The following is a 14095-nucleotide window of genomic DNA, read 5'->3' as shown; positions in this document are numbered from 1 at the left end:
AGAATACTGGAGTGGGTTGCCATTGGGTTTTATGAATTGATAGCCTTATTGGTTACAAATTATTTTATTTTCCACTTCAAGCAAATGGTTGCATATACTATGGACATTGGGAAACAAAGAAAGACGATTAAATGGATTATGTAACCTTTTTAAAATAGAGTTCAGTTCAGTTCAGTCGCTCGGTTGTGTCCAACTCTTTGCGACCCCAAGAACTGCAGCATGCCAGGGCTCCCTATCCATCACCAATTCCCGGAGTCCACCCAAACCCATGTCCATTGAGTTGGTGATGCCATCCAACCATCTCATCCTCTGTCATCCCCTTCTCCTCCTGCCCTCAATCTTTCCCGGCATCAGGGTCTTTTCAAATGAGTCAGCTCTTCATATCAGTTGGCCAAAGTGTTGGAGTTTCAGCTTCAACATCAGTTCTTCCAATGAACACCCAGAACTCATATCCTTTAGGATGGACTGATTGGATCTTGTAGTCCAAGGGAATCTGAAGAGTCTTCTCCAACACCACAGTTCAGAAGCATCAATTCTTTGGTGCTCAGCTTTCTTTAGAGTCCAACTCTCACATCCATACATGACCACTGCCTTGACTAGACAGACCTTTGTTGACAAAGTAATGTCTCTGCTTTTTAATATGCTGTCTAGGTTGGTCATAACTTTCCTTCCAAGGAGTAAGCGTCTTAATTTCATGGCTGCAGTCACCATCCGCGGTGATTTTGGAGCCCAGGAAAATAAAGTCAGCCACTGTTTCCACTGTTTTCCCCATCTATTTCCCATGAAGTGATGGTACCGGATGCCATGATCTTAATGTTCTGAATGTTGAGCTTTAAGCCAACTTTTTCACTCTCCTCTTTCACTTTCATCAGGAGGCTCTTTAGTTCCTCTTCATTTTCTGCCATAAGGTTGATATCATCTGCATTTCTGAGGTTATTTATATTTCTCCCGGCAATCTTGATTCCAGCTTGTGCTTCTTCCAGCCCAGTGTTTCTCATGATGTACTCTGCATATAAGTTAAATAAGCAGGGCGACAGTATACAGCCTTGATGTACTCCTTTTCCTGTTTGGAACCAGTCTGTTGTTCCATGTCCAGTTCTAATTGTTGCTTCCTGACCTGCATGCAGGTTTCTCAAGAGGCAGGTCAGGTGGTCTGGTATTCCCATCTTTTTCAGAATTTTCCACAGTTTATTGCGATCTACACAGTCAAAGGCTTTGGCATAGTCAATAAAGCAGAAATCTGGAACTCTCTTGCTTTTTTGATGATCCAGCGGATGTTGGCAATTTGATCTCTGCTTCCTCTGTCTTTTCTAAAACCAGCTTGAACATCTGGAAGTTCACGGTTCACGTATTGCTGAAGCCTGGCTTGGAGAATTTTGAGCATTACTTTACTAGCGTGTGAGATGAGTGCAATTGTGTGGTAGTTTGAGCACTCTTTGGCATTGCCTTTCTTTGGGATTGGAATTATTAGACACTTAAACCAAATGTACTGAGAGTTATGGGTGTAAATTAGAAGAAAAATTTGCACCATGCTATATTGGTAAGAAAGGTAAGAGGAAGCATCAAGATATGTTGGATTTGACTCATAACCACAGAATCTTCTGGGTAAATGAGGTTTGAGTTAGCATTAGATATTGGGAGACAATATGGTATAGAAATTAAACACAGTATCTCTAAACCAGACAGGCTGGATTCAGGTCTCATTACTGTTTTGCTGTGTGATCTTGAGCAAATCACTTAACCTCTCTGTTTCTTCATCTGGAAAATGAAACTGAAAATAATGCTTACCTCATAGGGTCATTATTAGGATTTAGTGAGTTAATAAATGCAAAGTACTTATAGGAGTGCCTGGCACATAGTAAGGACTTAAGCATTAGCTATCATTATCATTATTATGTTAACCTGGTCAATTCCTTCCTTTTAAATTAAATTTAATTTTTTATGTGAAACTGAGAATGGCTACATGGCTTGCTGAGGTTACACAAAGTATTCGTAATAACACTGGGACCAAAACTAGTTCTTAACTTCCACCTTAGAATCTTTCTACAGGATGAAATTGCCCCATGGCATATCAACATATGAAACAATTTAACTTAATAACTTTATAACTTCAGAGCCTGGTAGTCAATTAGGATTATTGTTTCATGTGGTGCAATGGTTAATTTAATACATGGGTCACCAGTTCCAGCAGGGAAAGTGTATCTTGAACTCTAGAAAGTACTAAGAACATGTCACTTATTGTGCTTGGAATCTAGTAAGGTATGCAGATATGGAGAAACTGTTGAGATGTTGTACATTTTTCACTAAGCCAAAATATTTGTTTTTCTTTTTTAATTCAACTAACTGGTTGTTCTTTAGAAAAGGTGAATAGACTTCATGGTCCTTTACATTCCTTTTGGTTTCTGTTGGTAGGAATCAAATACTGTCTTCGTATTCTCCTTGGGTTTGAAAAGGTACTTTTAAACAAAGGAATTGATGCTTATACAGTGAAGTAGTTTTGTTTATGCAAAGGAACACATCCTGCTTTGAGAGATAAACCAAATAAAAAGGATGATTTTACAGTTAATATACTTAATTATTGGTGCCTAAATGCAGAGTTTGAATAGGTCAGAATCAGTTATATTTTTCATTTTTATATAAATTTTCTTTAGAATATTTAGCCTCTATTGTACTGTTCCTAAGTTCTCTCTAAGTGACACACAGCCAAACTGTACAGAAATATTTTAGGAAAGGTGGCTATCTAGGTACACAGGCAGAGTCTAGTTTAAAAAACCGGGAGACAAGGAGAAGGGCTTGAAACTAGTTCTGTTTTCTGATCTTTGTAATTCCATGGCTGCAAATGTATCACTTATGGGAGAAAAGGCACCTGGGAGTGGGGGAAGGGGTGGGGAAACACGTTATGGGGTAAGGAGTGCAGTATCAGCATTATTTTGGTTCAAGCAACATGTAGCGAAAAAAAAAATTATTAGAGGCATCAGACAAAGAAAAACATTTTTTTTCTTTTAAGGAAGCTTTATTTAGAAGCATTGATTATTTTTATTTTTTCCTCCTAATAAAAGAACAAGGGGTTTCTGCTGTGGTTTCGGATCCATATTCTATGTAATCTTGTCCTGCTAGTGATGGAAGCTTCTTGTGGGATTTATTTCTGTTGTTGTAACACTATGTACTATATGCATTGCACCTGTTCACACAAAGTACATGGCACTGTGATGTTTGTACAGATAGATGCTTCAAATAAGAAACCGATCTGCCTTCTTCTAGAGTACCAATCTATTAGTTACTTAATTCAACTGAATTCTTTTTCTGTCTGTGATTTTGCTTATGGTCTTGATTTATTTACTGAGAAATGATTTCTTCTTTGCAGTTATCAGTTTGTCTGAGATCAGTTTTCCTATTGTATGGAGTCTGTTTCTTTCAGAGCCTCCTTTAAGACTGCTTTGACTTTAAAATCATTACTAGGCTTTTGTCAGAGCAGATTTGTTGACACTCTTTACACATTAAAAAAATAAATTTATAAGATTGCACAAATAGGCTATCTATTTCACTATTTCCTGCTAATATGCAAAAAATGTATTTATGATAATTACATGTACTGTATGCCAGAACTGAAACAATGCATTCCTCATAATGGAGCATAAATAAAGAAGGTGGAGCCAGCTGCTCTTAAACTGTTTATTTGCAGCAGTAATGCTATAGAGAATATACCTTTTTCACTCTGTTAGTCTGGCAATACTGAACCTGTTGCTGCATTAGACGAGTTGCATTTTGCTGGATAGGGGAAGGAAGGCTGTCTGCTGTCTGGTAGGAGGGCTTTGTCTGTGCCTTTCTCTCTCTGTTTCTTTCTGTTTTTCTTTCTCTCTCTCTCCCCTCTTCTCTCTCTCTCACTCGCTTGCTCTGTCTCTGTCTCTCTCTCCCTCTCTGCCCCCCCTCCCTCCCTCTCTCTTGCTCTCTCTCTCTCTTCCCGTCTCTGTGGTTTGTAAGGTAGGTTGCAGTGTGTGTATATACACAACATCAAGAGCAGGAAAATGGACTCATTAGGGAGGCAGGCAGTCATTACCACTCACACTGTACTTCCAGGGAGACACCGATTATGAGAAGAGAAACTCAGCGCTGGGGAAGAAGGTAGGGCAGACAACTTTCAAAAAAAAAAAAATCCTGCTCCCTCAATCCCCCCTCTACCTATCATCTCCTTTAGCCCCATGCTTTTATTCTTTCTCCCTTGAATTTTAATTTCCAGATTTAAGTTTGACAGAGCTATTGCTAGCTTAAAATTTGGAATATCTCTAGGAGGCCTATCCTCTACTAATTTTCTTCCTACTTATTTAAGGGTGTGCCCTTGTGATTTAGTTTAATTACTTTAAAAATAATTACAAACAAACCTATTTTTCTCACTAAAGTTCCAAATAAATCAGTATCTTTCACTCTTTTAAAACAGACCCCTCCGTATGTTTGTCAGTCTCTTTGCTGTTCTTGTCTGTTTATGCAATTCCATCTGTCTGTCTATATATCATGGTGTCCTTATTTATTGCAAACTGGGTTTTGTTAGTTATGTGCCAATGAGTTTTAGCTGCAGTGACAGCGTGGGTATTACTAAAGTGAGTCTTGTTCTTTGTTTTACATTGAAGTTTAAAGTCCATATTTACAGTTTGAATCCTTGAAGCAGTTTAAATACCTTTTGCCAGTATATTTATTTGATGGCATTGGCCATAAGGTGAAAGGTTGTCACTAAGGGTGGGTAAAAATCTAGTAATTATTTTTATTATTACATACTCCTCTATATTACATCTGGGGATGTATTTTGAAAGGAATAAGTTATTCTGTTTTGTAACTTTTATTTTGCAGATGAACTTTTACATTTATAGGGCTATCACTGTGGTTAGTAAGAATGCAAACTTTCTTAAGTTTTTATCTTGGGACAGTTTCCTTTTAGTATGTTACTGTTTATTATGCTTGGGGAGGGAGGAGTCGGGGGCTGGCCATCTTTTCACAAAGTGGAAGCTATGAAGTGTATCAGGCCATCTTGTGCAACAACTGTAAGTATTCATTTAACATTTCGGGAACTATAAATAATATATTTGTTAGTTCAAGCATAGTTTTGAGGTGCTTTCTTTTTCCTTTATTATTTATTTTTCTTTTTTATGGTGGGAAAAGTTGCCTTCACAACTAGCTGACATTGTTGAAGAGTTTTCCCAGAACAGTGTTCTTTGATTCAAAGAAGTAGTTAAATAGGTCCATTTGAAATGGTCTCCTTAGTGGAATTTTATTTGGGTTTGTCTGAAAGTAAAACTGTTACTCCTTTGACAAAAATTAAGTCAGGTGGTAAGATACACAAATATTTTCAGCATACACATAGCAGTGATAGAAAATGGATGCTAATCTATAGAGATCTTTGATAGTAATAATCACCTTTTTCATAATAAATTATTTATTTAATAGAAGTGACACTTTTTTTTTTTTTTTAATTCCATTGGGCCTCTCTGACTACACAAAGAAGTCCATAAAGCAATATTCTTAACCCACCTGGGATGCTGGAGCAGATTCCCAAACACATTCTCGATGTTCAAACCTAGTAAAATGTTTATTAAAAATCCATTATTCCAAGAAGATGGTGAACTTTTGATACTAAAAGGTTTTTTCCCCTTTCTTTTAAAAAATTTGTTCAGAGACTTTTAATTTGCTTGTATTACAAAAACTGTCTTTTAAGGTGGAAGGCCAGCTTTGACCAAGAGTAGTACAGATGCTAAAGACACTCAGGTCCTGTCAGGGATTTTTTTAACCCTGAAGGTCTAAAGGGGAACTTTGCGGGAACCTACTGAAAGTGTATGTTCATATGATATGCAATATATGGTGTTTCAAATGTGATTTTTTTTTTCCATTTGAGACTTTTGACCCAAACATTTGTTTAAAAACTAGTGTCAAAGTGTGCATGTCTGATGCACCTGTCATTTTCTATATTAATATTATGAGAACTACCTAAAATTCAAATCTTTTAAAAATAAATCTTTACTATATCTCTTGACTAATAATTCTCTTTTTCTGTACACATGTATATGAACAGATACCTGTGTGCACATGCATATATATTTATGTACATATTCTCATACATGTGTGGATAAAGGAAACAGATTCTTTGAGGATATGACATCTTAAGATTTTATGTTAAGCATATTTAGGTTAATTAGAAGCAAACAAAAAAATAGGTTTTTAAGAGAAGATGAAAATTTCCTTTAACCTTCTAGAAAGAGTAACAGTAAACATTTAGTCATTTTTATGGTTGGTTTGAGTTTTAGAATGTGTATATATTTTCTTTTGCATTATAATTCTGAGCTTTCAGTAGATCTAAAATATTTTTAGCATGAAAAATAATCACAGCCTTTTCTTGGAGGGACTGTCGCAATCTAAATACGGCAGGACATTATAAAATGTGCATAAGTAAACTTAAAACCAGTGTATTCTGCTATATAGGGATTTGGAAAGCTGAAAGGCTTGCATCACAGGAGGGCTATAGAGTGCCAGAAGAATTTATTAACCAGCCTTACTGGTTATGGTGGGCTTTTCCTATCAGCACATGAAATCTGCCTGTTGAAAGCCCGAAGTCTTGGTCAGGTCACAGTATGTTTCGTTTTAATGTTGGAGCAGACAGTTATCTAACACACCCACATGAGGAAGTGTTCTAAAGCAGTTATTTCATGCTTTGCCATGCCCTGTAGCTAAAACAATTTGGTATTGAGTGACGTGTTATGTGCTTTTTAACTCCTATCTGATGAAAATCAGTTTTGGCTCCTTGAAAAGGACCAAAATAGTGGAATGCAAGGCAGCGTAATTCAAATGCTAAGCACATGTTAGTTTAAACTTTTTTCTTTAACTTAAGGGGAGAATCACTAAGGTCATTTTTAATATAAAGACTATATAGTGATTTCTTGGATTGTACTCATTAAGATTTCAAGACTTTTGGATACTTTTCTTCCTCACATTTTTTTCTCCAGAAGCCTACATTCATCAAAGAAATAGCAGCTGCATATTTTTCCCTGAAATGTGAACAAATAAATGGTATTCCTGTTTATTTATCTATTTTTGAATTTTAATGATTAGTCCTTGTGCTAATTAACAAATTCCCATATTCATAAAATTTGGCACTTCATAAATATCCAATTGTGTGATTATCTACACATGTTCTGGCTTTCTATAAATATAGAAATTATCAGTGGCTGTGTTCATGAACTTACCCAAGCTTGAGTAGCGGCTAGTCCTGCTGCCACAGAGGAGCCAAGTTCAGAATGCATTGCCCCAGGGTCTGGCAAGGTGTGTAGAGGCAGCATCTGGCTGATACTGCTAACTAGTGATCCTTTCTGGCAAAGGAAGCACTGATGTTGACATTCTTTGAATGCCACTAGTTCCAGCCTTCTTCAGTCCCAAGGGTGGCCTCTTTTAAGTCTAAAACTTGATAATAGATATTAGAGCTGACTTGTCTTGGAGGCCACTTTAGAAACATTTTAGCAAACTACATTTTTCAGTGGAAAATGTACTTTATTAAACTTCTACAAAGGAATAAGCTAGTATTTCACCTTAAGGTCCTTAGCCAGTGAGAATGTAATTAGCATGAAAAGTTGTGTAGCACTGAAAAGAAAACTTAAATATTTTCATTTATATGGCCATGTAACTATCACAAGCATATAGAAATCATATACTGCTTACATAGTAATAGTTCACCCCACATTAAGGGCAATAAACACTAGCAATTGTGCAAGTTTGTACATTTAAGAGTTATTATTCAATTAGAAATCAACCCTTTTGTATGATTTTTTTTTCATGTTGTATAAGCCATTTTGGTTAGCTTATGCAACACTGGGTATTATTTATAATGTTTCTAGAGTCAGCATTGGCCATTTGATTCTTTGCTCCAGACTTTCAGATTACATATGCAATTCCTAGTTTATTTGGCAAAAACTTGGTGAATTTTGCAGTTTTCTTGAAAACCAGTCTTTCATGCATTTCCATTGCTTACGTAATTTCTAGCATTTTGCAGAATCCTCAGGGATTATAACCAATGGCAAATAACTAGCAAAATCCTTTCAATTCTTTACCAAAAGCCCAAGGGCAATATCTGTATCCTAGAATTCCTAGAGAAAGTCTAAATTCATGTATTTTCCTGTAACATAGATATTATATATTTAATTATCAAATAACATTGATGTCAGTTATGTTTAATGTATCAAAATAGATTCTTTGAGCTCTATTACTTCTAATTTCAATGTAGGCTGTGGGAAGAAATAATGCCATCTATTATTACTATCGTGTATGTGTAACCACTACAGCAGATGTTAGAAACAACATTCAAGGGCCTATAAGAAAAAAGGGCTTTTCTGCCACTCTAGCTGTTCAACTGTAATAATGAATAAGTGGCGTGCTATTTCCACACTAAACTGTGGAAAAATTATGCTTGACTTTGGCTTCATAACCTCTTCTCTACTCTAGGATCAAGCTTTTTTTTGTGATTCTACAGTTTGCTTGAAAATAATCAGCTTGAGGACATGGAACTTGTGTTTCTGGAATCTTTTGACACTCAGTTGAACCTTCAGTTTAGGGTATTCTGTAGTTCAGTTAATCAGTGTACCCCTTATATAATTGCTTTAACTTAGGGAAAGTTAGCTACTGACTTCCAAGTGAGTATGCTGAGAAAGGAGCAAGGGCTAAATTCATTGATCCATCTACTTACCAGATGGAAACTCAAGGTATTATTACTAATTTCTGAATATGAAGTGTTACCTTTGAAACTTTGATGGGAAGGGTGGTAATTATTGTGCTTTGTGTTTATTTTCTTGATACTACAAGTAATTTTGCCACTGCGTAATTCTGTCATGAGATATGATGAGTTCAACATACATATTACATATTATGCATTTAAAAATGTTAAGAATTTATTTGAAAGCTTTACATAATAAATAACTAATGTAAGAATTTGCATTCAAAAAAATATAAAATTGTTTAATAGAGTTTGGGGTTTTTGGAGGTTAAAAAGATGTCCAATACATTGAAAATAAAAATGGTAATAATTATTCATCTTAATATATAATAGTGTTATTTCATTCTTTAGAAATTTTCCATCTAAACTTTTTTTAAAAACCACATTTGAATTTAAATTATTTAAATTTTAGTTCTCTCTAATGTTTAGAAGGCTATAATTTTTTATTACATGAACCTGAATATTTGCTGTTTTTTCCTTTTCTTTCAGAGATGTTCTCTGAATTGCTATTGTAATCAAATTATGATTTGTTGTTGACAAATTTCTTTTATAGTATGAGCTTCTTTCCATAAATGAAATGCAAGTGGGCAAAAGTTAAAGGAATGTTGTCAGTTTGCTTAGGCACCAAATTAAAACTAAGTAAAAAAAACTTAAGTAAAAACAAAAACAAAAACAATTACTAAAAGAAAACTATGAATCTCTTAGGTGATGTAATTTTTCTGGGAGATAGTATGCATGTATATGAACACTGTATGATTATTAATATAAACAAAATCCCCTTATTTAGACACCAAGACATTTAAATAATGAGAATATGGGCCTCTTTTTTATTGTTTAAATAGGAACTAGGCAAACAAATATAGGGGCTTCCCTGGTGGCTCAGAAGTTAAAGCGTCTGCCTGCAATGTGGGAGACCTGGGTTCAGTCCCTGGGTCAGGAATATCCCCTGGAGAAGGAAATGGCAACCCACTCCAATATTCTTGCCTGGAGAATCCAATGGAAAGAGGAGCCTGGTGGGCTACAGTTCATGGGGTCACAAAGAGTCAGACACAACTGAACAACTTTCACTTTCAGGCAAATATAGATAATCTCAGGGATGGCTTTATACAGTTGGTTTGTTGTTGTTTTTTTACTGTTTTTGAATACTGGACACACAAATTCTTTTTGACCCAATAAATGTACTTTGGGTCTGCACATATTTACTAACATCTCCATCTTCTGGGTTGTTTTCACTTGACACCCCAGCTTTATATTGGGCGAAAAGAGCTGAAATCGTTCTTACTTTTTCTAGTTGTTCAAATCAACAAAAAGCTTTATCCCTTCACCTCATCTCTAGAGGAGAGAAGAATAGAGATGATTAAGAAGCAAATGAAGATAAGAATATGTATAAGTAAAGCTGAGGGTGAAGGGAAAGGGGCCTTTTGAAGCTTCTAAATGTATAAGTGCAATGAAAGAAAAAAACTTTCTCCCCAACACTCTATAAAAGCCACCTGACCTGTTGGACACAGCATTTTCTTCTCCCTATGCCTGTTTTAAAAAACAGATTTATCTAAATTCTCCTTCTCCTCCAAGAAAGAGTCCAATGGTACCACCAAGAGAAGATCACAGGAGAGAAAGTCATAAGGAATCACATTTCTAATACGTTCACTGCCAGATTTTCTTCATACCGTTTTCCTTTTAAGCCTTGGGTTGGGGATTATGAGCACACTTTCCTAGTTGGTAAACTGATTTTTTTTTTCTTTTTTTTTTTTTTTTGTAAGAAGCTTCCCAACAAAGCATTCCCAAGGCATGCCACAGAAGAGCATCATGAGTTTAATTAAAATGGGTAAAGTGATTGAATAAGTTTCTGTGCATGCGTGTGTGTGTGTTTCTTCTCTTAAAATAAAGTTAAATGCTTTTTATATGAAACGAAACAAAAACAACTCTAAACTTCATGTCAGTCTGAATGGATTTAGATTTCTTTTTAGAGTAGCTTTCTGAAACCATTTTTATATAGTGGTTTTGAGCAGCACATTCTATTCCCTGTCCACTTGGTTCTTCAGTTTTTAAATGTTAAATAAATGTGGATAATTCCTTGGTTTAAAAAAAAGCATGCTCTTTTGATGGGCTCAGAATATACCCATAAATACAAAGATGTGCTAGGATTTCTTTAAAATACTATCAGCTTAGCATGAAAATATACGAGTGAAAGTTTTAGGAACTAATTTTTTTCCTAGTATGTTGAGAGAAACCCTATGGTGTGGTAAACAAACCAAACCAAACCAACCAACCAACCAAACAAACAAAAGACAGTGTCTTAGAGAACCGAGGCATCAACTAATGTCAAAAAGGATTTAAAGTGGTTGAATTGCAGACCTGGTTTCTAGTCCTAACTGATTATATGACTTTGAATAAATCATAATCTCTCTGTTCCTCAGTTTCTTTGCCTGTAAAATGAAGGATAAATTTCCTTATTAGGTTTTCTTTTATCTTAATAACTGTGTGCATTTATTATAAATTATATATATATATATGTAATTCTGCTTGCATTTTCTACCTATAAATCACAAATGTATGGAGAGAAGTTTAGGTTGGCAATAATGGAAGAATAAAGGCAATTTAGGTGATCTAAGAGACCACACACACACTTTAATTTTTTGGCTGTTGTTGTCCTCAGCTTAAGTAGATATCACAATATATTATTAGGGCTAATTAATAATTCAGTGAATGCAATATACCAAAAGTTGTCATTTTTCAGACAAAGTGACATGATTGCCTATGCATGGTTGGATAAAAAAGCTACTTTTAACTGAATGAAGCACAGTATGGTTACTATGGCTCCATTCCTCTTCAGTGGCCACTAGGTGGAGAGGTGGTCCATGTCCATGGCCTTGCCGGTGGTAAACAGCTCACTTCCAACTTTCTATTAGCAAAGCTGCACTACATGCATTTGAACGAATCTGTGAACATACACATAACATTTTGCAGAAACCATCAGAGAATATATTCTCTTATATATAGGCATGATGTGGTAGTCATGAAATGCGAAATGATTTGGTCCTTCTTTGACCACTATCAATGTTGGTGGACCTAGGAGAAGGCCAGATTAGGACTCAGGTTTTAGTTGTCGCAATACAGCCTCCTACCTTTTTCCAATTTGTCCATTTTGAAAGGGTCCTGAAATGAATGTCAGCACGACAGTGCCACCTTGTGTCCCTATTGCTGTGAGAGTAACTGATGCATGACACAGTGAAAAGGAAAGAACAGGAATTTGAAAAAATTGGGCAAATTGTTTCAACCTCTAATTTTGCAGTAGCTGCATGAAAGTCTATGTTTTAGTGTATTTGGCAATTCTTACATGCAGAGAGAGGTTAGGATGTGTTCACTTTGCCCATTCTCTCATTCCATTGTATATTAAAAATACTTTAAAATCCCAGGCACAAACAGGAATGTTTAGAATTGGGGACGAAGAAGGCAGGCATTGTCAGAGATACTTGTAAGGCCATGGCCCTGTTGTTTTAGACTGTGAGGTGATTCTTGATCCAGCACATTCTCACAGCAACTTTTATAGGCATACCTTGGTAACGTCACTTTTTACATTGTACTGCCATTGTTTGTAAGCATATCTTTCAACTGAACCATGATTTCCTCCAGGATAGTGTTTGGGTCTTATTCATACTTCTGCCTCTAGAACTTTCTATGGAATTCAGCCCAGAAGCACTCAAATGTTTGAGGTCTGAATAAATGATTATGTCTAGCTTGTTCATAACTTACTTGTTTTATTTTTATTTTTTGTTTTTTGAATTTTAAGTAATTCTAGAGATTTTTCTCTTTGGAAAAATGTCATCCGATACCACCCACCCTCCAAACATCTCTTTATAAATTTATCAATACTTTCTCTCATTAAAAATGATTGTTTTTGATTTTGAAAACAATGTATTGCCTTTTCATGAATGTATATTGTAGTTGACTTTGGGGTAAAGATAGTTAATCTCTAGTTCTATCTTTCCAGTAAATTTGCTATATTACTTTAGGTAAGATACCTAACTTTTCTAGATTTGTTTCCCATTCATTAAACGGGCAGGCTAGACTAGTTGATTTTAAGATACTTAAGTATTTTGTCGATATTTTTGCTAGATTTTATTGCAACAGCTGTGTGAAAAGAAAAGTGTCATGATCAGGTTTTCATTTTATAGCGACTATTTTGATGGCTAAGGAATAGTACTAGAAGGTATTAGGCAGAGGTGAGGAGACTAGAAAGCTAATGAAAGCTAGTCCAAGTCAAAAGAAATGAGACTAGGGCTGTAACTGAAAGGCAAGGTGGGAAGGGACACATGAAAGAGACAATTAGAAGGTACAACATTTAGGACATATTGGATGTGGGATGAGAAAGAGCAAGAATCAAGGAAGAATTTGGGGGTAAGGGGGTTGGCTAATTTATTTTGGCTAATTAGCCTTTCTTCTAAACTTTATATGTAAAATAAATTATAATAAATAACAAGATGAACCTATGATTTGGTATATAACTATGGACTACTTGCAATTTAAACTTGTGTGATGTTCAAAATTTTTATATAACCCTTGAGTGTTATATTAAATGAGTGTGTAGTTTTAAGTTTCAGATTTTTTACATGAAATTTATATATGGAGTTTTTAGTCTTTGTATTACCTGAAACAACAAACTATGACTTTGGCGAGTTGCTTAGGCTTGTTAAGCTTGGTTTTCTTATTTGCAGAAAGGTGATAATAAATGTTGCCCTTCTTATCTACCCCACAGGGTAATTGTGAAGATTAAATGACAATGTATATGGAATTTCTTTATAAGTAGTAAAGCACTATACCAATTTAAGAACATTTTTATACCAATTTAAGAACAATTTAAAGAAAGAATGGATAATTATAGACCTAAATCAAAGCAAAACACAAATTTACAAAACATTGGAATTCCAGGCATTTCTTAGTTGGAGTGCTTCTCAGTGGTATGGGCTCTCTGGCGATGACTAGATATGTTTAGCCAATTTTCTAAGTTTTTATTTAAAAACCTGTAATAATAATGACAACAGCAATAATGACAATGTTGATGAGCCTAAAATTAGTGTTTTTTAAAGATAGATGTTTAGATAAATGTTTTATGCATCATTTATAAGTTCATTTTTTTATTGAAGTATAGTTGATTTTAGATACTAGTTTAGTTTCAGGTATAAAACATAGTGATTCAGTATTTTCATAGATTATACTCCATTTAATGTTATTACAAAACAATAATTATTATTTCTCTGCTCTGTACAATATTGTTGTTGTTTAGTGTGTTGGACTCTTTTGTAACCACATGGACTGTAGCCCATGAGGCTGCTCTATCCATAGGATTTCCCA

Source organism: Capricornis sumatraensis, chromosome 1 (genome assembly GCF_032405125.1).
Source record: "Capricornis sumatraensis isolate serow.1 chromosome 1, serow.2, whole genome shotgun sequence".
NCBI lineage: Eukaryota > Metazoa > Chordata > Mammalia > Artiodactyla > Bovidae > Capricornis > Capricornis sumatraensis.
Note: the sequence above shows the minus strand (reverse complement) of the source record.